The sequence below is a fragment of the Rhipicephalus sanguineus genome, chromosome 4 (assembly GCF_013339695.2).
Source record: "Rhipicephalus sanguineus isolate Rsan-2018 chromosome 4, BIME_Rsan_1.4, whole genome shotgun sequence".
Taxonomy (NCBI): Eukaryota; Metazoa; Arthropoda; class Arachnida; order Ixodida; family Ixodidae; genus Rhipicephalus; species Rhipicephalus sanguineus.
Genome location: NC_051179.1, coordinates 29,089,533 through 29,111,893, shown reverse-complemented (window position 1 = coordinate 29,111,893; position 22,361 = coordinate 29,089,533). Strand labels below are relative to the sequence as shown.

General features: G+C 47.9%; 1 protein-coding gene across 2 annotated transcripts in view; it reads left to right on the top strand.

The window, feature by feature from the left end:
* LOC119389699 (dorsal-ventral patterning protein Sog) overlaps positions 1-22,361 on the top strand; it is a 252,839-nt gene that overhangs the window by 6,810 nt on the left and 223,668 nt on the right. The gene's annotated exons all lie outside the window — the stretch shown is intronic.

The following is a 22,361-nucleotide window of genomic DNA, read 5'->3' as shown; positions in this document are numbered from 1 at the left end:
AGGAGGATACGCGGCTATTTGTGCAATAAAAGAATATTTATTGAGGCATTTTCCACTGTTCTCGGCGAGCGTGTGCAATGACAACAATTGCTATACAACATTTTACATTGCCTACCTATTCATTAATAACGCATCGGATTGACGCGTGTAGATATAAGTGACTGCAAGAAAGGGTCGGTAGCGTCCGGTATCATATTAGTTCACACTGAAAAGGTGTAAGACTCACTAATGATTGGTTCCTCTAAGACTTCTGTCGTGTTACCTTCAATAAACCTTTTATAATCCTTTTAATTCATATAAGGGTAGGTAAAGCTGTCTACAAACAACACTTTCAAGGTTTTCGCCCAAGGTTTACGACACTTTTACCTTTGAAACGAGCGGACAGGGATGGAAGGATATCATGAGCGTTTCATTCATTCACCCTTGCGCCACCACGCACATCTATCTTGCGGCTAGTCGGAGAAGCAGACCATGCGCTCCATGGTGGAGCGGGCGATACGACTGGCATTGAGAAACGTCAATATAATTTAGGAGTCTTGGATGGTACTGTATTCTATGGGGCTATATGTGAGAGGAAATTTTATTTATTACTAGGTATGACGCACATATCTAGAATGGCGACTTTTTTGGCGAGGTTTGTAAAAAAAAAGGCGACTTTTGGCGACTTTTTGCTCGTCATTTGGCGACATTTACTCGAAAGTGAGTGGCAACCCTGCCGCCACGGCCGGAATCGATCCCGCGACACTCGCGTCAGCAGCCGACACCGTAAAACTCGACTGCCGCGGCGGACCTGTTACAACCGAAAAATAAATATAGGCTCCGCCCAGAGACATCGCTGTTCCATCCAGAAATGATATGCATTCAACCCAATCGCTTTTGCTCACTACGTGTGTCGTCCGGCAGTGTCTGCGTGTTTCAGATAGCCGATTTTCCCGTACGGTCATGCGTTGGTGTCGCTCATTTTACGTCTGAAATTTGAACGTCCTCCATATTTCGTCAGCGATTCTAACATCACTGCACAGCCGTACATATTTCAGGTGGTAACGACGAGCTTTTCATTTCCACTAGACATATAGATGGCTGGTTAGTGCCCTTAAATGGGTCACGCAGAGTTTCGCCTTGCGGCATGCCGAGCGTGTTACTCCAGGCGGATATGATGAAACGTGTCCTGTGCACGCCGCTGTAGGCCTGTATACAGGTGGCTGAGCAACCGCGGATTTGGTAACACTGCGTGCGTGCCTCGTTTTATAACGTCTCGTCGTTTCGATCCGAGGTGTTGTGTACACAGTATATGTAGCGTCGGTGGTCGTTCCAATCCTCGCCCGCAGTGAACGACCGGGCTCGTTAGCGGCGCGCAGACTGAATTGTAATGGCTTGCCTGGATCTAGCTTTCGCTGGCGGTGGCGAAACGTTTGTGAGTTGGATAGAAACGGCCCTGCGTCGTAGCAGTTTTATTATTTTTTTGTCTGGTAATTTTCTGTCTGGCTACGCCCCTGCAGAACCGCAGGGTTCAGTACAGGGGCGTAGCCAGAAATTTTTTTCGGGAAGGGGGGTAACCACCCTTTATGTATGTTCGTCCGTGTGTTTGAGTGTGTGCGTGCACATGTGCACGTGTAAAATGGAGAAAATACCGGGGGGGGGGGGGGGGGGGGGGGGGCGGAGGGGATTCCCACTCACGCCCTGGCTACGCCAATGTTCCTGTTTTTTTTTTTTCATTTTTCTTTTCTGCGTGCTTGTGCTATGCGACCTTAACTAACTCGTGTGTTCGCACATTAACAATAAGGGATTTAACGTCTCTAAATACAGTCTTTTTGAAAATGGTGCAAACACACTTTTCGAAATTAAGACGAATGCCGCACTGTGACCTAAATATTCACACCAGTAGTAATCGCTGTAGCACGGTTGGTATCGATAGTGAACTTGGCGCCATAAGCACCACCACGCAGGAACACAAAGGAACACACAGGCAGGACGGGCGCCCGTCTTCTCTATGCGTTCCTGCGTAGTTTACTGTTGATACTATTCACGCAAGACGTCCCAAAATAACAAGCTTTTTTCGTTTTGCTGGCGCTGCGAAATTTGAATTGTGTGATATATGCGAATTTCTAACATTTGGTCGCTGGTAGATGGCAAACCTCTGTGTAAAGGCGGTCTAATGCATGCAGACCATGTTGGAAATCAAAGAGACACTTTACCTGAAGTGAGATGCGATAACAAAGCAAAAAAAAAAAAGAACGCACGGAAAAGATTAGCTGTAACATTGACACTCTTTCACGGTAGCCAACGCAGTGGGAAGACGCAGCACCGCGCTCGCGTCGCGAACAGCGCAACGATACGTGCCCGCTTGTGGGCTGTCCTTGAAGAGGAAGCGCTGGCAAAGAAATGACTGTTGTTTCGAGTTAGTTGATACTGCGTCTTAGTATCCACATCCGCTTAAGAGCTGTGTATACGCTGGTATACAACAGGCTTATCGCGCCCGATCTACACAGCGTTGCCAGGTTGTAAATTCGTTTCGCTTCGGCTTTCGGTCAAGAGCGTGGAGATGGCATACAGTAAGACGGGGGTATACGGTGTTGATGACAGATGGTAAAACGAGTAGAGTAGTAATTGCTCGCGTGTTTTGCGTGCCAAAACCGCCATATGATTATGAGATGCGCCGTAGTGGAAGGCTCCGGAATACTTTCAACCACATATAGGGTTCTTTACCGTGCACCTAAATCGAAGTACACGAGTGTTCCTTGCATTTCGCCCCCATCGAAAGGCGGTCGCCATGACCGGGAATCGAACCCACGTCCTTGAGGTTAGCAGCGCGACACTTCACGTTGTAAGCTACGACAGCGGGTGAACGAGTACAATATATTACTTCAAAAAGCAAGTCGTGTCAGGAACGTCGCTTGATTCGATAACTGGTTAATTAATCAATTAATTAATTAATTAAGCTAGCACAGCAATATTCTGGAACGAAGACAAGCTCACACACACTCAGAAAGGGCCTTTTATTTAGAATGCATACCTGTCTTTAGCCAAAATAAATGCTTAAATTTTAATGCTGTTATATGATTGGACGCTATGCGTAGCGTTATTTTCAACATATTCCGTGTTCGTATGACTTCGTTTTATGGTAACTGTAGCGTTACGTGACTGGACTGTATTTCGTGTTGTCTTTCGTGTCGCTACGCGAATGGACTTCGTAAATATGCGATTCTTTATGGCTTGATTGACTTACGTAAACTGTCTCTAGATGCCACATTATGTAATTTTTTTTTTGTTCCTGTGATCTTAACGTATCCTATTATCTATGAAAAGGAGTAGCCGAGCGTTATACAAACGCGCCAACAACCCCTCAGCAACGTATAATTCTTTAAAAAATGCTTAAGTATACGCAGGTTCGTTTTTTGTAATCGATCCGATGTGTGTGCCTGTTTTTATGTTCTGACGTGTTGTCTTCTTCGGGCAGTGTAAACACGTTCGCCGAATCGATATGGACCAACTAGCCCGAGAAAATGTCGTACTTCAGTACACAAACCTCTGTAAACTGTAATTCGCCGTCCATGATTCAGGCCAGGAGCATCCAGGACGCGTTCAGGACGCTTCGAAATCACGCGCTACACAATGCATAATAGGACGACGTCGTCTGGCGCGGTGGTCCCACGTCGCGCGACGTAGACTTCTCAAACCACACCACTCACGCCATCCGGCCTTGGCCATAACGAATTCACACTACACCGCGAGAGAACTTCCTTTTTTTTTTTATTTTTCGCTGCCAAGCCACGCAGACGGCTACACCAGTAGCTGTTAACAGCAGCAAAGGAGTGGCGGGCCGTCTTTCGCGCGTAAACAAAAGCGCGCGCTTTCTTATCTTTCCCGCGCTTATAGCGCCACCGCCACCCTTTTGTGGCCCTCTGGTCGCCGTCTTGACGCGCTGTGTGTGTACGGTTCGCGACTGCCAAGGACGGATGACATCACCGTCTAAACCTTTTACTTTATATTATTCTCGCTCTCTTCGCAACCGCTACGCTGTGTATACATGCATATGCTTGGGCGTCAAACGGGGCCCGGCTTTAAAAAAGTCTGCGCACGGTGCTGGAACTGATAGGCCTTCCATTCTTTCCAGACCGTTCATTTACCAACGCTTCGCATAATAGCCATGCGTGGCGTTGGCTTTGCGTGGCTTTTTCGTCGCGCCGGGTCATCTCTTTGTGAGCCTGGGCGCGAGATAATAGCCCGTTCGTTTTGAAGCGAACTTTTCTTTTGTCCGTGTAGACTTGAGCTAAAGTTTATATATACTACTGGATTGCCGAAAGAAAAACAACTGAATTTTCGGTAATGTAGACGCATACGAGCTCAAGATAACGGACTCTTTGGTGGAACGACCGCAATGCAAGGTTTGTACTGCGGTCCTTGGTTTCAAGTTACGTTCGCGTGTGAAGAAAATCGGGTTTCTCGTGCTGTCACGCTGAGTAGTTCGAAGTCGCGCGTTCGATTCCCGGGCACGGGAGCCGCGTTTCGAGGGGGTAGGAAATGCGGAAAACGCCCGTGTACACTAATATGGCCGCTTGACTTACTCATGCGTCGCATTGCAATACGTGTGGCTGCTCTCTTGCGTTTGTAGACACGGAGATACTATCTATAGACATATGTGTAAAGGAACTCGTGTAGTAATCGAAGGCTTTCACATTCAAAATATGGGAGACCACGCATGCATAAGTCAAGCGTCGATATTGTTAACATATAGTTTACATATGTTCTTAGCACGCGCTTTGTAAAGTGACATGTGTAGATGATCCTCTTGACTTTCTCACTGTTTGCGCATATTTTCCGCGTTCTGCTTTGTTTCTTTGTGTTTATTTTAGGAATAAAATTTTCAGTTGCGAGGCAGCGCTCGTCCTGTGTTTTCAGTTTCTTCGTCATTCAGAGCTGCGTCAAACATCAAGTTGATAAGTGCAACAGAGTTCTAAACACATGGACCTCCATCACCGCGGCCGGGATCGAACCCGCGACCTTCGCGTCAGTAGCCAAGCACCATAACCACTAGACCGCCGTGGCGGGTTCGTTGAGGACTGTATTAGAGTTTCTAACTCAGTTGCCCTGAAAGATAAGGGATATCTGGCTCTCCAACAGAGGTCTCGGAGCGGTTGTGCACGAATCGAGCTGGAAGCTACAACGGGGCGTGACGACGACCCATGGGCTGCCGCTGACTGCACTCCCGAATCCGCTGCGGTGTAAGCGCGGACGGTAAAGACGACCTTCCAGCCTGCATCCCTTCTGCCCAACCACACGCTATCGCTTAAACTGTCCACTGCGCTAATGACCTCCCGCTGAGCTTCCTAGCTTCTCCCCCGTCTCTCTCTCTTTATCTCACACTTTCCGACGTGAACGACGAGCTTCGTGAAAGAAAGCTCGTTTGTCTCTCTCTCTCTCTTTTTTCGTTTACCGTATCCTCGCGCGCTTGATGCTTTATCGCTTAGTTGCTTTTCGTTTTATTGGCGCATTTCTTTCGCAGCACCGCGACCATTACAGTACCGTGCGGATCGAGAAAAATGGCCACGGTTATGTAAAGGCACCATCGGTAACTCCATCTGCAGGAGACTCGGCTGTACTGTGTAAGCGACGTCTTATTTCGCAAGCAGCCTTTCCCTGTGTTTCATTTGTGGGACCTTTAGTTTCGGTGCAGAAATCTGCCTCGCGATCATCCGCATTCACTCGAGCATGGGTGCAGTGGTCCCACACAGGTCTTTATTTATAGCTAATAAAGACAACAGAAAAGTAGACGTAATGATATGGAGTAGAAAAGAAGGATGGATGGATGAATAAACTTTATTTTGGTCCCACGGAACGCGCCCTAGCACGTTGCGGGCCGCTCCCACGTCGGAACAGAAAGACCAAGTCTCTCTGCTGCGTCGCGGGCCCGTTGGACTGCCCGTAGCTGTTGTTCCGGTCCGGAGCTGGTAATAGCAGCCTCCCATTTTGACGGCGTGATGACTTCGCCGCAGCGTAACGCGGGGCACCGCCAGAGCATGGGTTCTAGATTCGCGTTATCCGCGCATAATGAACGTGCTTTAGCTGGCTCTATTTCTGGCATAGAGCTTCGTAAGCATTCGCCAAAGATGACTTTAAGGCGAAAGCCACCTTCTTTTCCTTCTTGATGCAACACCCCCCCCCCCCCCTCCGAAAGCTTTCTGTACTTCACAAGGCTTTGCAGTGCCTCCGGGATCGGTGCACCTTTGACCAAGCGACGCTGTTGCGGATACCATCATCATATGACGTCATAGTGACGTCACACATTTTGGTGACCTGTGGCGTCACGGTGACGTCACATGGCGACGTAATCACATGATGATTTCTTGCATCCCTCGTGTTGACGCCGACGGTCAATTTTCGCGTTTTATGAGGCATCTGAGGCTTTCGCCTTAACGATTATTAGCGTTTCTTTACTCTGTTACTTTAAGGGGATTGCCACTGGCTCATTGTTTGCGGAGTGTAAAAGTGAAATCCGTGCGTGCCGTCACCGGCACGCCGACGCTTGCGATGACAAGGCGCACGTACCTCGCGAAGTCATGTGATTGCGCATATAATACGGAGAGGATAGTGCTGTCACGTCCTTTCCACGAGACTACGGCTGCGTGTGCTTGGCCACTTGGAAAAGCCGCGCTTAATGATTCCGCACGCGTCCTAACGCCTGCTTTCGGCCCCTATAGATTTGCGATGAGGTTTTTTTTTATTATTTTTTTTTTCTCGAACCACGCACAGAAAAGATACCGCCGCCACTACGGTCGTTAAGTAACACTTAGCACAGACTGAGAGGCACCGCACACAGAAAGGTGTGTTTCATTTTTATTTTCTCCTTTTTCCTTTCGTTTCCTGTAATACCGAGCCACTTTTGTCATCAGCATGTTTACGATCATAGCTTTCCATCTTTGCCTTCTTTCCAACCCTCATACTCCTTTCTCTTAGCCAATGGTACATCCTGTTTTCTCAGAGGCTGAATGAATGAATGAATGAATGAATGAATGAATGAATGAATGAATGAATGAATGAATGAATGAATGAAAATTCGACGAACCCAGCCTTTAAGGACACGTACACTAGAAGAGCAGTTTTCACGACACACACGCTGGGTGTGTGTCTTCAAGACGTGCGTGTCGTCAAAACTTCTCTTATTGTGTACGTGTCTTTAAAGGCTGGGTTCGTCGATTTTTCATGCTATGTACCAACAGGCCCAACACCAGACTCTTGTACGAATGAATGTTATTCTTGCAGAACCTTTGTATCTCTCTAAATTGATCGTTTTCGAATGAGTGTTGCGTTACAACGCCAGGAATTAGTCACAGATTGCATATTGCAATAAAGATTGTCCGCCTCGACTGCTCTGTTGCTAGTCCCGGTGTGTGTTCGCGCAATTCGTTTGTCTCGTGTACGCGTCTTTAAATATTGGTGTCGTAGTTCATTCAAGCTATGTACAAACAGGCCCAACGCCAGACCTCTCAACTGCAAGTAATGAAATATTTGTAATGGTTAAGCGGTAAGTAATCATCGTAAGACCATTCTACGCTACGAGTACGAAGATTACGTAAAAAAAGAAAACATTCACTAACCATCACTAAAATCAATGATCCCAGCGCCATTGTTTTACCTGGAAATTTCTATAAGTAAACGGTAGCTATCGACTCGTCTCATCTGCTCCGTCTCGAACTCGGAATCGAAGTGGCGCTCGTCCTTCCGGTTCGCTCCAACAATCCACGCATTGTAGAGAAAAATCGAATGCGGCGAGATATTCACGCCGAGAACTCTTCGTCATCATTTAAGGCATGAACTCTGTACTTGTACACTGCTTATCGCCACGAGACGACGCCTGCGTCGTTACGAAACGCAGCTCCGTGCACAAGGAGGGGACTTCGTGTGTCTAGGGGTTTCAGAACGCGTTAGAGAGAAACTATAGAGTCTTACTTGCTCCAAAGGCTTTTTTCCTAGCCGTTTTCGCCGCCGTTCCTGCAGCGATTGCGAAAGTTCCGATACGTTAAGAACGCCTTTTGAAACGAAGTTTGTTGCTGAAACCATCCGTCCGTTAACAGAAGCATTGCGCAAAATAGAGAAGTGCCTTGTTTAATGTCTGAAGAACAAAAGAGGCGCTCCACCCGCGCACCTTGAGGGATTTTTTTTCTCCGCACTTCACCTGCTCAGACTCTGCAGAACTCGAAAGAAAGAAAGAATGGCCACGAAAGGAAATAAGAGGTCGCTAACAAATTGGTTTAAAAGAACGCGAATCCTGCAGGAGCTTCTTCGTGCGCGTTGTGTAATGCTTTACCGTGCGCGGCTCTCTCTCGCTTTCTAGCTCCGCACACGTGTGAGAGCCTATACAGCGATACTGGATACGGCGGTTGTTGTGCGTGTTTCGTTTTGCTTTTGGTACATCTGCGCACGTTCTCAAAAGTTCTCCGAATCGAAAGCACTGTCTGCTTTGGCGTGGAAGGTTCGCCCGTTATCAGAGAGCTTAAGATTGTTACGTAAGCTTCTTATAACGTTACCGGATTACCGGCGTATCCCGATTCCTGAACAGCCGGACGGACGGACGGACGGACTCCGCTGTTTAGCCACCGATCCTACAAATGTCTGTTATGATCTATGTCGCGGGCATGTTCACTTTTCCCGCGCGTTCCGTAAAAATCCAGGGCGTCGTGTTATCTCCAAGAAAAGCAAAAAAGAGTCATTTGACTCTTTTTTCTGAATCCTGACTTGCCACGTATATTATGACTCTCTTATCACTCTCTGAGACTCTCTCTGTGAGTCATGACTTGCTACGTATGTTATACTACGTAAATTATTGCACCCCGACTCCCATTTCCACCCAACATCCATTCATACATCCATCGACACACCCAGTACAATATTCATCCATACATCCATGCTTTTACGGTAACTTCATCATCATCATCATCAACCTGACTACGCCCACTGTAGGGCAAAGGCCTATCCCATGTTTCGCCTATCAACTCGGTCTAGGCTGTATTCCAATAGAAGGCAAGCGCGCGAGGGGCAGGCAGAAATTCAGGTGGGCAGATGAGATTAAGGAGTTTGCGGGGATAACGTTTGCTGTGGCCACGCTATCCCCGCAAACTCCTTAATCTCATCTGCCCACCTGAATTTATGCCTGCCCCTCGCGCGCTTGCCTTCTCTTTTGAATACAGTCTGTTACTCTTTAGTGACAAGCACTGGCCCGGCAACCTAGTAAACCGCGAACGGTAAACTCAAAACTCTCCATTGCATATTCATGGCTTTACTTTCACACAGCCTCCAGGTGAGGCGGCACCAACCTTAACTCCACACGTCTCACGTGCTGCGCATTTTTCGAACCAATTTTAGCGCCACTCTCGCATTCGGCGGGACGATATTGCATCGCACGTCGTTTCATAACTCGATTTATTTTCGACGACGGGGCGCGCGCAGTTGCGAAAGAGAATTAGACCGGCTCATGCGAGGGCGCTACTTTTGTTCTATTATTGATTTTATGGATTCAGACGAACTTTTAAAAAGCGCTACCGCTTGCGTCACGCACGGTGTCAGTGATCGTGACTTTCGCAAAACGTCTATCGAACGGTAAACAGGTTGTCTAAACCATTAACGTTATTTAAGTATAAGCTAGCAAGAGCAGTGGCGTAGCCAAGCGAACCTTGCCGTCTCTGACGTAAGCCCTCCACAACGTGAGAGCCGTGGAGCCTAAGTAATAATAATTTTTGGGGGTTTAGCGTCCCAAAACCACGATATGATTATGAGAGACGCCGCAGTGGAGGGCTCCGGAAATTTCGACCACCTGGGGTTCCTTAACGTACTTTTAAATCTAAGTACACGGGCCTCAAACATTCTCGCCTCTATCGAACATGCACCTGCCGCGGCCGGGATTCGATCCCGCGACCTTCGGGTCAGCAGTCGAGCGCCATAACCACTAGACCACCGTGGCGGGGCGTGGAGCCTAAAAACTCTCGCGACATTCCGAAGCGCGCCGCGAATTCGTGAATGAACGAAGCGGACGCGTGTCGTCAGGCAGCGACAGGAGACGGAACAGGTCTGCGCGACGCGTTCCGCACGGTTTTCCACTAATGCTTCACGTACTCACGGTATGCGCGGCTCGCTCTAAAGGCCCTTAAAACGGCAGTGCGCGGCGAATAGCTCCTAGTCGGCGGCCTTGGCGAGAGGGGCAAGCTGCAATGCGCGTGCGTTATGTCACGCGCATATCGCTCGCTGCAAAGCGTCGCCGCAGCGGAGGCGTATAGGCGCACCTCCTCGGAACAAGTGTCACCTTCCCACACATACACAGAGGTGCCCACCCCGGGCAACTTTTCGCGTCACGTCAATCTCGTCGACTTTTCCGCGATGCCGACGCTGCGCAGGCCTTTCCGTTTCCCCGTCTGTCACTTCGTCGACGACCCGCTGAGGCGTTGTCTTCCTTTCTTTTCATGTTTTTTTTTTCATCTTTCCTTGTTAGGTAATTTTGCTTCTTACTTTATCCTCATTTGCACGCGAGTCGGCACAGACGCGCGCCCGCAAGCGCTGTCGATTCGGTAGCTTTCCTTCCTATTTCTCGCTATATAATACGCTTTGCTATTACGCCGTCGCATTCGCGACTTGCTTGCCCGTACCCTCCTCGTTTAGGAGAGTGGCGGCTGCTGTTTTTCCTGCTAACAAATCATCTCTGCTCCCGAGCAACGTGTCAGAAGCTCCTGTAGTGCAGCGTTATAGACGTTACATTCTTCCTATAGCTCGTACTCCCTCGTACGATATTATCATTTAGTCACTGTCCTTCTTTTTATATATAAACTGAAGAGCACTGGGTAGCGATGGGATAAACAACAAAGGAGGGGAAAAGGTGAACCACACAATCTTACTGGCAAACGTTAGCGCCGACGCCTCGACGAATTTCGTGTTGTCTTTGTTGAGAGCGGTGTATCCTCGATAGAATATCAACATAACGTACACGAGGCTGACAAACGGACAAAGAGTTCTCCGATGACACTACGTTGAAGGCGGCATAAGGGTGACACAATGTCAACATGATGCGAACGGTGTGCTTCTTTAATTTTTCATCGACGCTGCGCTACCCTGATATACGTTTGTTTCTGTGAAGAGGTTGAGGTAAAGAGTATACATGGCGGGCACATCGTTTCTCGTTGTTCTAACGCAGGAAAAAAAGCAGTGACAAACATGTTAATAAGTACAAAAATAATAAATCAATAACTTTCTGCTTGCAAGGAAGTCGAAGAGACGAAAAGATGGAGAAGAAAATAGATATAAACTGAGGTGACAGGAAGGACGGTGCAAACTCCGTGGTAAGCCAACACTGACGCTCAATAAATTCTCCGGTGATACCACAAGGGGAAGTTGCGGAAACTCAATATAATGTCAGTGTAAAGTAAACAGGGCCCCCTTTCGTCGCTTTTATCATTGTTATTGTTACTTTATTGATTGATTTTGGCGGGAGCGGCGTCGCTGTGATCGGAGAGCTTGAGTTGTCGGCCTGAGGATACGTGAGGTTGACAGTTTCCTGAAGCAGTACGAGTTTTACAGGGAAAAAAAAAGCACAGGGAAAGTGGAGGGGTGTCGGGTAAAGCGAGTGCGGCTTCATTAATCAACTGTTTCGGAAATTGAGCGCTGAAAAATACGGCTAAGGATAGGAGGCTGTATATACGAACGGGGCGGGTGTATCTACTTACATAAACGTTGAGCGACAGGGAGTAGCTGTAGCGTCCTTGAGAAAGGAGACACGGGTATACAGAACAGTAAATATGAGACGCTAAGCGGATGATGACAGTGTTTTTTTTTTCTTATCTTGCCGGCTGCCTTTTCTTTGGGAGTTGCTTTTCTTTCTGCTGTTATTTCTTTTTAGTCGGGCCGGGTTTTCAGAAAAAGCGGTGCTGATCGTTGTCGGAGAGATCCTTACAAGTGCAGAGTTGCCACGCTAGCCGGAGTATATTATTTACACTGGCGTAAAGGGGGATGGCGGGGGGTGGTTTCAAACATCCCCGAAATGCAGTTTTACGTATATACACGCATTTATATATCTACATCTGTAAATCGATCTATCGAAAAATCTGACCATCACCTTGTCGATCTGTCGGTCTCTTCGCATACTGGGTCACGTCCATTGGTATAACAGTCCTGCCACGAAGCCAAAACGTATTCGGCCAGCGGACGTACCTTTTCTTGTTTTTCCCCTCTTCCTCTTTACGCTGTGTTTTCCCGCTGGTTGGTTCGTTGGTTGGTAAAACTTTATTGTTAGTCTTGAGAGACGCTGGTGACGTTCTAGATCTTTTTTTTTTTTTCGGCGATAGCATTCCCGCGTATCCACTCCCGGGCAAACGTAAAACAATCAGCTACGTACGTCTTTCCTGCTGCTCGCGCCATGCCTGAAATCACGCTAGCACGCATGCAACGCGCCCTGTGTACGTGCCCTCCTGCGTAGCGCCGCAGCAGCCGCATAATCATCGACGAACCGCGTTGGCGCAATCAATCAGAGGCCTCGGGGCGTGGCGCGCGAAGCTACCGTGCGGCGAGGCAGTCATGCGCGAAATATGGCGCATTCGCTCTCATTGTTTCAACCATGCGGAGAGCACACCTCGCGCGTCGCTGTCGCGCCCCTCTTCTTATTCCTCGCCCTTTTATAATGCGCGCATTAGGAGGCTACAACAACGTGGAAAGCCTTCATACAGAACATAGAATGCGTGCAGCTCTGGCACGTCGCACTTTCGCGGTGCCTCTGCCACCACTTGTTTTTCTTCCCCTGTATATTCCTCGCGTGAGATTTTGGGCGTGAGGTTGCCGCGTACGATACTGTATAGATCAAGGAAGTTATACCAGTTATACTATATACAAGCTCATTAGTATAGATATACACGACCAGCTAGCCACATCAGCATTTCACTGGCTTTGTTATGACATTACCAGAAGTACACTGTCTAAAAGAGAGTTGCACTCATTTGGGAGTCTTTTCGTCACACAGGAATCGTCGTCACCTATACCTCGTGTCTTTATTCCGTAGCGTGAAACGCTCGGTACTTCCAGGTCAGCGAGAGAGAGAGAATAAAACATTTATTGGCAAACAAGTGGAGTCTCTACTGGTTGGACCTCCTAGTCCGGAAGACCATTGGCTCTTGCCGCCGTCCGGGCTCGGTCGACCAGTGCTGCGAACGGCACGCGCGCAAGCATGTGGTGTGGCGTGGCCTTATTCATGGTAAAGTGGGCACAGCATTTTTTTACAAGAAAGGGGACGCAAGCAAGCCAGACGACGACTATTGTTGTGGGACGTGAAGGCTCCCCAGAGGACGCGACTCTTCTGAGTGGAGGTTCTTGCATATGCGGTGCATCATAATCATCATTATCATCATCGTCGTCGTTTATGTTCTCAGCTGGAGGAACGTCTCTACCATTTATCTTCAACTACGCTAACGATGCGCCGGCATACGCTGTCATACAATCGCATAAATCGCATGAACGAATGTAAAATTAGAAATAACGTCGCAACACTTATTTAGCAGTCTTCTACTGTGCTTCCATTCTCTTGACACTTATTGGGGGACTAACAGACCATACAGGTAGAGAGATAGATATTTTCCTTAATAGGTATTGAAGAGGTTTGCGCGGTGGTGCGCATTGGTATGCTACACCAGTTTTGATGAAGCATGAAGTATGAAGCATGCGCGACAGATATAGAACAGGCGCAAAACGCACCACAACGCCAATAAACGAAGTGAGGTCCTTGAGACGCGGTCCTCAACTTCTTCTCAACGATCTTTGTTAGCCAGCTCGACATGTTTCTGTAGCAGCGGAATGCAATGATTATGTGCGCATGGGTCCGCCGGGGCGGTACAGTGGTTACGGTGCGTGGCTGCTGACCCGAAGGTCGCGGGTTCAATCCCGGTCACAGCGATCAGATTTCGATGGAGGCGAAATGTTAGAGGTCCTTGTAATGTTCCACGTCAGTGCACGTTAAAGAACTCCAGACGGTCGAAATTTCCGCGGCCCTCCACTACGGCATGCCTCATAATCATGTCGTGATTTTGGAACGTGAAACCTCAGATATTATATTACGTTTGTTATATGCGCATTTTCGTTACATTCTAAAGCGGCGCATGGCAGTGTAATCTAAGCGCCGTGAGTCGCGGCACAAGGCTGCTCCGCAGAAGCTGGGCGAAGCAAAGCGATACGCGATGTCTGCAGTGGGTTGCGCGGCTTTATTTTGAGTGGTATCACTGTCCGGGTTGCTTGCTTGAAAACGTTACTGGAGATATAGACCGCAAGAGGAACATGCCGCAGGGCCGGAGCGAGCTTTCCACGCATATTCATCGCCGCATGTATGCGCCCTTGTAGACGCCGACGGGATATCTTATCTGCGGCGGCAGATAAGAAGTCGAGAGGGGTTCGCTATGTCGCAACAAGCTGCTCGAGTGTATGCCCCAGTTGACGTCTGTGTTGTTGCGAAAAAAAAAAAAAAATAAATGAAGGGATTACAACACGACTCGTGTAACGTAGCGCAGCATTGTAATTAAAGGGACACTAAAGAGAAAACAGATTTTCTCGTATTAGTAAAGTACTGTTTCATAATACCAATATCACCACTCTTACAGCGAGAAGACGCTTTGTAAGCGAGGAAACGCGCAAAAAGAAAATGCGACTCGCGACACGACCTTGAAGTTCACGCACCAATCGTCGTGAGGTCGTAGATTTTAACGACGTCTAGTAGAACCTACGTAGCTTGTAATAGGTAAATATGAAGCTCATTGTGCTCTGAGGGGGCCATAAACTTAACATACCAAACTTTACAACATTCTGTCGAACCAATGTCGCCAAAATACGAAAAAAGCACTTTGAAATCCGTCTATTTGCACTTCAACACACAGTCTATTTGCACTTCAACAGCTCGTAGTCACGTGACGTGGGCAGAAACGTCCCGGATGACGTCATACCACCACCCCCGTGCAATTTCAATGAAAGGGAAAGCTTCTGCCTGACGTTGCGTATGTATCGTTGCTTTACCAGTGTCAGCGGTTGGCCCGTCTCACTATTTTTCCAGCATCACTACTGCCAGAGTCAGGGTCGATAGCCGCACGCCACTCTGTCATTCATTCATTCATTCATTCATTCATTCATTCATTCATTCATTCATTCATTCATTCATTCATTCATTCATTGTGTAACCGTATGTGGTAAATAAACAAACTCAAACTCACTGTTAGCCCTGCTGTAGGGATGTTACAAGAGTGGAAAATGCAATGCCATAATAACATGCGCTCGATGCTTGCACAGTAAGACAAAAAAAGAAGCTTCTCCAGTGATATGACGTCATGTTTCTGCTCTGGTCCCGTCCGAGCAGATTAGGTGCAAATAGACTCCCCCTTTTGTGAGGCGCCTTTGTTACACATTGCAGGGAGGTAGTCAGAACTGATCCGAAGTTCGCTGTATGAATACGCGGCTTCACTCTTACCCGACTGCGTGACCACCCATCGTAGCTTGACGGCCACGATATCACACTGCTATGCTCGCGGACGTCGGTTCGATTCCTGGCCACGGCGGCCGCGTCTCGACGGGGGGCAAATCGCAAAATCAGCCGTCACGGTTGAGTGATTTATTTGACGGTGCGAGAAATGCGAGCACGTACGCCTTCATGCATGAACAGACACGGTTAATGCATTCATCGGGTCCAAGCTCCTTATATACCAACCGTAACACCCGTTGAATCTAGAGAATGAATGAATTAATGAAACCACGTTTATTCGATATTGGAATGCGCTGCGGTGGGAAGTGGAGAGAGGGTGTAGAGAGAGGATATCTTAACGTTCCCGTTGGTTCCACACGCTTGCGAAACTTTTACAGTTGAACTCGTAGATAAGTAGTCGTTAATCCTCTCTGACGTTACGCCCCAGCGGGTTTAGAAGTTTTGTACGTTCGGCAGACGCTCTCTCGCAAAAAGCACTTCTTTTCCCTCAGCGGCCCCCACTCAGCTCAACGTAGAGCCACTGCAACCCACTCGAGGTGATGCGATTTGCTTCGATTGCCACTTCCGTGGCAATATGATCAGCGGCTCATCGTTGTATTTTACCCTCGTGTTCTCCCGTCCACGCATATATCCTCATTTCGAGAGCCGTCTCCGGTAACACGCCTTAGCGCTTTCCCGCTGCCGCGGCGCTACGCTTATCGAATATAATAAGCTACGCTGCGTGGTCTTGTGACGTGCCGGTAAAGCCTCACTCTACATGTGGCCAATCCATGAACGGCCGCGGCAGCCGAGAATCAGATGACGTCGTCTTTAATTATAATAAAACATTCGGGCCTTCTCTCTTTGTAGAAGAGCGAGGCGCGGTTGAGCGGCCGAGTAACGTTGTGGATGGATGAATTTGCGTTCCATCGTAGGAGCCGTTGTTGTTTCGGTGGCTGCCACTCATAGCACGTTATAAAAAGAATGATCTGCCCAACCACAAATTAGACGACTGCTTTCTTTTATTTTCTTCTTTCTGTTTTTTTCGTGAAAGAGAGAGAGAGGGAGGTTTGCTGGGTGGTCCACCCAGAATGACAGCTCAGTGAACGGCCACCCAGTGATGCAAACAGTGCGTAATGGATACATAACATACGACAGAACACACCATTGTGCTTTTGTTGCGTGATTTAGTTGCTCTTGTGTAGAGACCATAAAACTATTGTCACTTAGCGCAAGACAACAAAAAATATAAGGGAAAGCACCAGTTTTAGCGTTTATACTTTTCCCTCCTTTCTTTCGTTGTTTTGCGCTAAGTGACCCTATAGCGTTATGGTCTGTGCACAGTATGAACCGACTACCCCAACAGCAAGTACTTTTGTTGGTTTCGTTGCGTGAAACGCACATGCATTGTTAGTCCAGGGGTTAAGAATGTCTCTTGGCTGGACATATGGCTGTCTTTGGCGAACTATCTGCAGTTTCGGGCCGCTTAAGCTCGAGTAAAAAAAAAGTTAAATAAAGTGTGTGTGTGTGTGTGTGTGTGTGTGTGTGTGTGTGTGTGTGTGTGTGTGTGTGTGTGTGTGTGTGTGTGTGTGTGTGTGTGTGTGTGTGTGTGTGCGTGTTTGCGTGTTTGCGTGTGCGTGTGTGTGTGTGTGGGGGGGGGGGGGGTGTTTTCGAAGTTGCACGTGCTGTGCATTTATTGACGCACTTGAAGAACAGGCTTCATTGATTTACAAATTCTTGATTTTTTATTTGCTTGAAATTCCCGCTTGACAGATAATAACGAAGCAGCATAGGAGCAGTAAAGTTATGTGCTGGCGCTTCACGAAGCTGCACGGCTCTGAGGACTTCTAGCCCTTGGTGGTTATGCTGATTACGTCGATCTTAAATAGAAACACAGAAGCCCATCGCGATGCACTCCACTCAGAATATCAGACCAAATATGAATAGTAATAACAAGTTAGGTGCAGAAACGTACTACATATACATTGCGACGAGCGTATGCAAAAGAGTCGAAGAGACCGCACTTGTTCGTCATGGGCGGATCTTTCTTTCACCCCCGCGCAGCGAGTGCCGCTACCAGTCATGAATAAATAAATATTGCTTCGCTCGGGTACGGTCACGTGTCTCTAACGCTGTCGCTCTAAATGCGTGCAGTGTTATGAAAACGCGCATTGACGCGAGCCAGTACGGGAAGGACCGGCACGAACCTCTATGACGGAGAACAGCCGCTAAGTGCCCGGTCGGTCTATCGCGTTCAGCTGCTGTGAAGTAGACCAAGCCGCATTAAGCGTGGAATTACTACAGATGGCTTGGCATTACAGCGATTGGATTACAGTTTCGACGGGTCTGTGATGGATATGAATGGAAGGAAAAGCAGTATTAAGGACCTTCGGAACGCGCTCAAGTACGTATCGGGTCGAGCAGGAACTGGAATTCCAAGTCTCTGCTGCGTTGTGGGCCCGCTGGACTGCCCATAGCTGTTTTTCGAGTCCGGGGCTACTAACAGCAGCCTCCCATTTGGACGATGTGATGCTTTTGCCGCCGCGTAACGCGGACCACCGCTAGAGCATATGTTTTAAGTTGGCTATATCCGCGCATAATGAACGTGTATTAGTTGGCTGTACCTCTGGATGGCTCTTGTGCAATAGTGCGGGGTTAGGGTACGCACGGACCTGAAGCAGTCTGTGTTGTGGTGCAGTATAAAAATACAACGCATGCAGCAAGCCAGTTCACTCTCTCTGTTCCTTCATTTCTCACTTTCTCTCACCATTCGTATGTCAGATATCTATCTATCTATCTATCTATCTATCTATCTATCTATCTATCTATCTATCTATCTATCTATCTATCTATCTATCTATCTATCTATCTATCTATCTATCTATCTATCTATCTATCTATCTATCTATCTATCTATCTATCTATCTATCTATCTATCTATCTATCTATCTATCTATCTATCTATCTATCTATCTATCTATCTATCTATCTATCTATCTATCTAAATTCAAGTGAAGTTATGGAAAGGGCCCACTTAAGCGAAGGGCATATTTATTAAGACGAATGCCTTATATGTCCATGCAGTCATGCTAATATTATCGCCGCACACCTATGAGCGCAGAAAAACAAAAACAAGAAAGAAAAAGGAAAAAGCTTCAGTGGGCGTATTTTTCGTGCCACGCATGCTTTTACTCATACACCCGCACTCGCGCGCGCATACATTGCTTGCGGACAAATTCAGAGTAAATACGCTTAAGCAAAGTCGACGAATATTAAAAGCCCCACGTTTTGACGTGTTATTGGAAGGTTTTGCCATCCACTTTCTCCGTCTCAGCTCGCTGCTGTCGCTATATCTCTTTCACGGGGCCCAATCCTCTTGGCTCCTTCACTTATTTATTTACTTTCGATTGCTGCGCATGCGTCGTTCTCGCTGGCTTCTTTTGTTTTCGTTCCCCCTTCAGCCTTCGGGATTATTCAAGCAGCAGCAGCAGCAGTAGCAGCAGCAGCAGGCGACGCGCTGTATAAACAGTGGCGACGGCGCGAATCATCGAATCCGCAGGCGGCGGCGGCAGCGGCGAGATAATGCGCGAGCCCGCCGCCATCTGACGTGCGGTTTATTGCGAAAACGAATTCTCGATGTCTTGCGCAATCATTCCAAACTTGCTTTTTTTCCTTTTCTTGATATTCTTCATTTTTTTGTACCGTTCACATCAAGGGTCGGTGAGCTCATTGTACGCAACAGGAATTTCGGGCTTCGGTTTTGGTGTGTATAGCTTGAAGGGCGCGGGTTCGAATACCGGCGACGGCGGCCGCATTTCGATTGGGTCGAAAGGAGAAATAGAAGAGAGCCCCGTGGACTCAGATTCAGGCGGACGTGAAAGAACCCCAGCTAATGAAAATTGACCCCTCCCCCCCCCCCCCCCCCCGTCCCGCCCTCTCCTTGTAGGCAGGCCTCATAATCATCTCTTTTGGCATGAAAGAGAGCAGAACTCATGTTTTCTTAAATCGCGCATATATATATATATATAGAGAGAGAGAGACCGTAACAGGTCATGAAGGGGCACTGCAAATGAAATTAAATCTGTCGGAATATTGTGCTGATATCTACCGCATATAGGCCAGGTGCCGGCTGTGGTGAGGTTTGTTTTACGCTAGGGGTGTGCGAATATCAAATTTTTCGAATACGAATCGAATACGAGTATCCACCTTCGAATATTGAATCGAATATCGAATATCAAAGGAAAAATGCCTCCACAGTAACAATATTTTATTTAACATGTAGCTATTTGAAAAAAGAAACATTAACAGCCTGACTGGCAACACAACATACACTGCTATCTCCAGAACACAAAGTCCAGGCTAGCACAATGCACATCACAACACAAGCAAATATCACGGCACAATGAAAGTATATAATGACTAGATGTTATCATGAAGAAATATGAGTTGCTCCACATGATCAGGCAGCAGGCGCTCCCTTCTAATAGAGACACCCCCCTGCCACTGAAAAGGCACGCTCGCTTGGAACAGAAGTGGCTGGTATAGGGAGGTACATGGGGCAAAGCTTTGCCAGACTGGGGTATCTGAAGGTGCCTACAGTCCGCCACCAGTCACATGGGTCACTGTCTTTCTTCAGAAGTGGTCCCGCATACTGAACGAGTGGTAGTGCGGCACGTTACGGCCCCATAATATTGAAAATGTATGGTTACATGATCGCCAACAGCGCTGCACGTCGGAGATGCACCAGCAATAAATCATACGTATTGGGACGCTCGTCGCAGGCAGATATCGTGCCTCCGTGTACTTACGATGTTTATCGCTCCTCTCGGCAACGTTTTTAGATATACGAACGCAGCAGAAATGTGGAAGACGAGTTATTTTATGCATGATAATCGAATCGCATATTCGAATTTTTCGAATATTCGAAGTTATTGAATATTCGAAACTTTTCGAATACACGACTTTCGAATAGAATACGAATATTCCGAATGTAATATTCGACGAATATTCGCACACCCCTATTTTATGCTTTATAGTGCTAGTAGAATCTAAGTTCTCATCATCCCTCTGATTGGCGCTGCATATAAAATAAATTATTGACTGTGGTGTCAGAGAAAATGAGATATGCCTTATTTAGTTGCCTTTGCTCGATGCGCTGACTTCACGTCTCAAGCCGAAAAGAGCGATTTCGAGCTGTCTCGTCTCCCAGCGAATTGGAACTGTCGGACGATCGTCGACGAATTGGATTTTTAGATGCGAAGCATCTTATGGCGGAGTTCAAACTGGTGGTGGTGGTCTGCGGCGTGACCGCCCTTACTGCGCATGCGCAAACCCTCTCCACACACCTCCTCTCTACTCCACCTCTCCCCTCTGCACGCCCCTCTTCCCCTCTCCACTACCTCTATCCCCTCTCCCTTTCCATTCCCCCCTCCCCTTTCCCGTTCCCTCCCCTCTCCACTCCCCCTCCCCCTATCCACTCCCCTTCTGAAAGGCGGGCTCGACATGCCGAAACGCTGCTTCGCATCACCTCATGGTCACATTTAGCGAGAGATTGTGTGATTTTTCTTTTCTTGCTGCTGTACAACGTCTATCATTTCCACCGAATGAGAGGGGGGGGGGATGGGTTTTGATAAGGCTAATCCAGCATTTGAAGCTCTGAAACGCATAGTGCGTGTCGTAAGACAGCTAATGAACGTCGTAAAATAGACCTCTGCGAGACGTACTTTAAAACAATGCGTTTGCCAGGCTAGTTGATTCGACGAGACTACAGGATTACGTAGGGCATATAAGTCGCGCAGTAATAATAATAATATCTGGGGTTTAACGTCCTGGGGTTTAATATCTAGGGGTTTAAATTGTAGCGCAAAGCAACACACGGACAGACAGAGAATTGTAGCGCCAGTCCCGTCCTCTCTGTCTGTCCGTGTGTTGCTTTGCGCTACAATTTTTTCCTTCACGAGGCTATAAGTCGCGCAAGAACGCGAGTTTCACGTATACGCCGGGCATATACATACAGGCATATGGGCTTTTTTAGATGTGAAGCATTATATAGCGGAGTTCAATCCGGTGGTGGTGGTGGTGGTGGTGGTGTGCGGCGTGACCACCCTTACTGCGCATGCGCAAACCTTCCCCACTTCCCCTCTCCACTCCCTCTCTCCCTTTCCCTCTCCACATCACCTTTCCCCTTCCCTTTCCCCCCTCATTCCCCTTTCCCATCCACCTCCCCACTTCCCCTCTCCATTCCTCCGCTCCCCCATCTCTCCTCCTCTCCCCTACCCTTCCTCCTCTCCCCTCTCCCCTTTCCCTCTCCCCTTCCGCCTCCCCTTTTCCTTCCCCTCCCCCTCTCCATTCCCCCTCTCCACTTCCCCTCTCCCCTTTCCCCCTCACCACTCTACCTCTGAAACGCAGGCTCTACATGCCGAAACACTGCTTCGCACCGCCTCACGGTCCCCTTTAGCGGGAGATGGTGTGATTTTTAGTGCATAATCTTCTCTTCTTCACATGCATATCCTTCTTTTTCTGCACACATAAACTTTTATAATTATGTATTCTCTCGTTCTAATGCGCATAGTCATATCGAGATAAGCGTAAGTTTGGAAACAAGAAGCTTGCTAAAAACAAAAATCCCTCTGCTTCTTTCAGACCCCGGCGCTTATACAATGCACAGGCGCGAGTGCACAGAACGTGGCTGGCGCTCGAGCTTTCAGCTTTTCACAGCGTTCTGTTTGCGTTTCATTCAAATTCAAATCCGCTACCCACACCGGGCTCTTGTGCAAGCTAACGGGCTAAGTCTGGCCGAGCTGTACCGCCCGCGTGCACTGTCCGAACAAACAAACGCAGTAAAAGAAAAAAATAATCTCAGTTAGCGGATCTGGTTCTTTTCAAAACTCGGGATTTC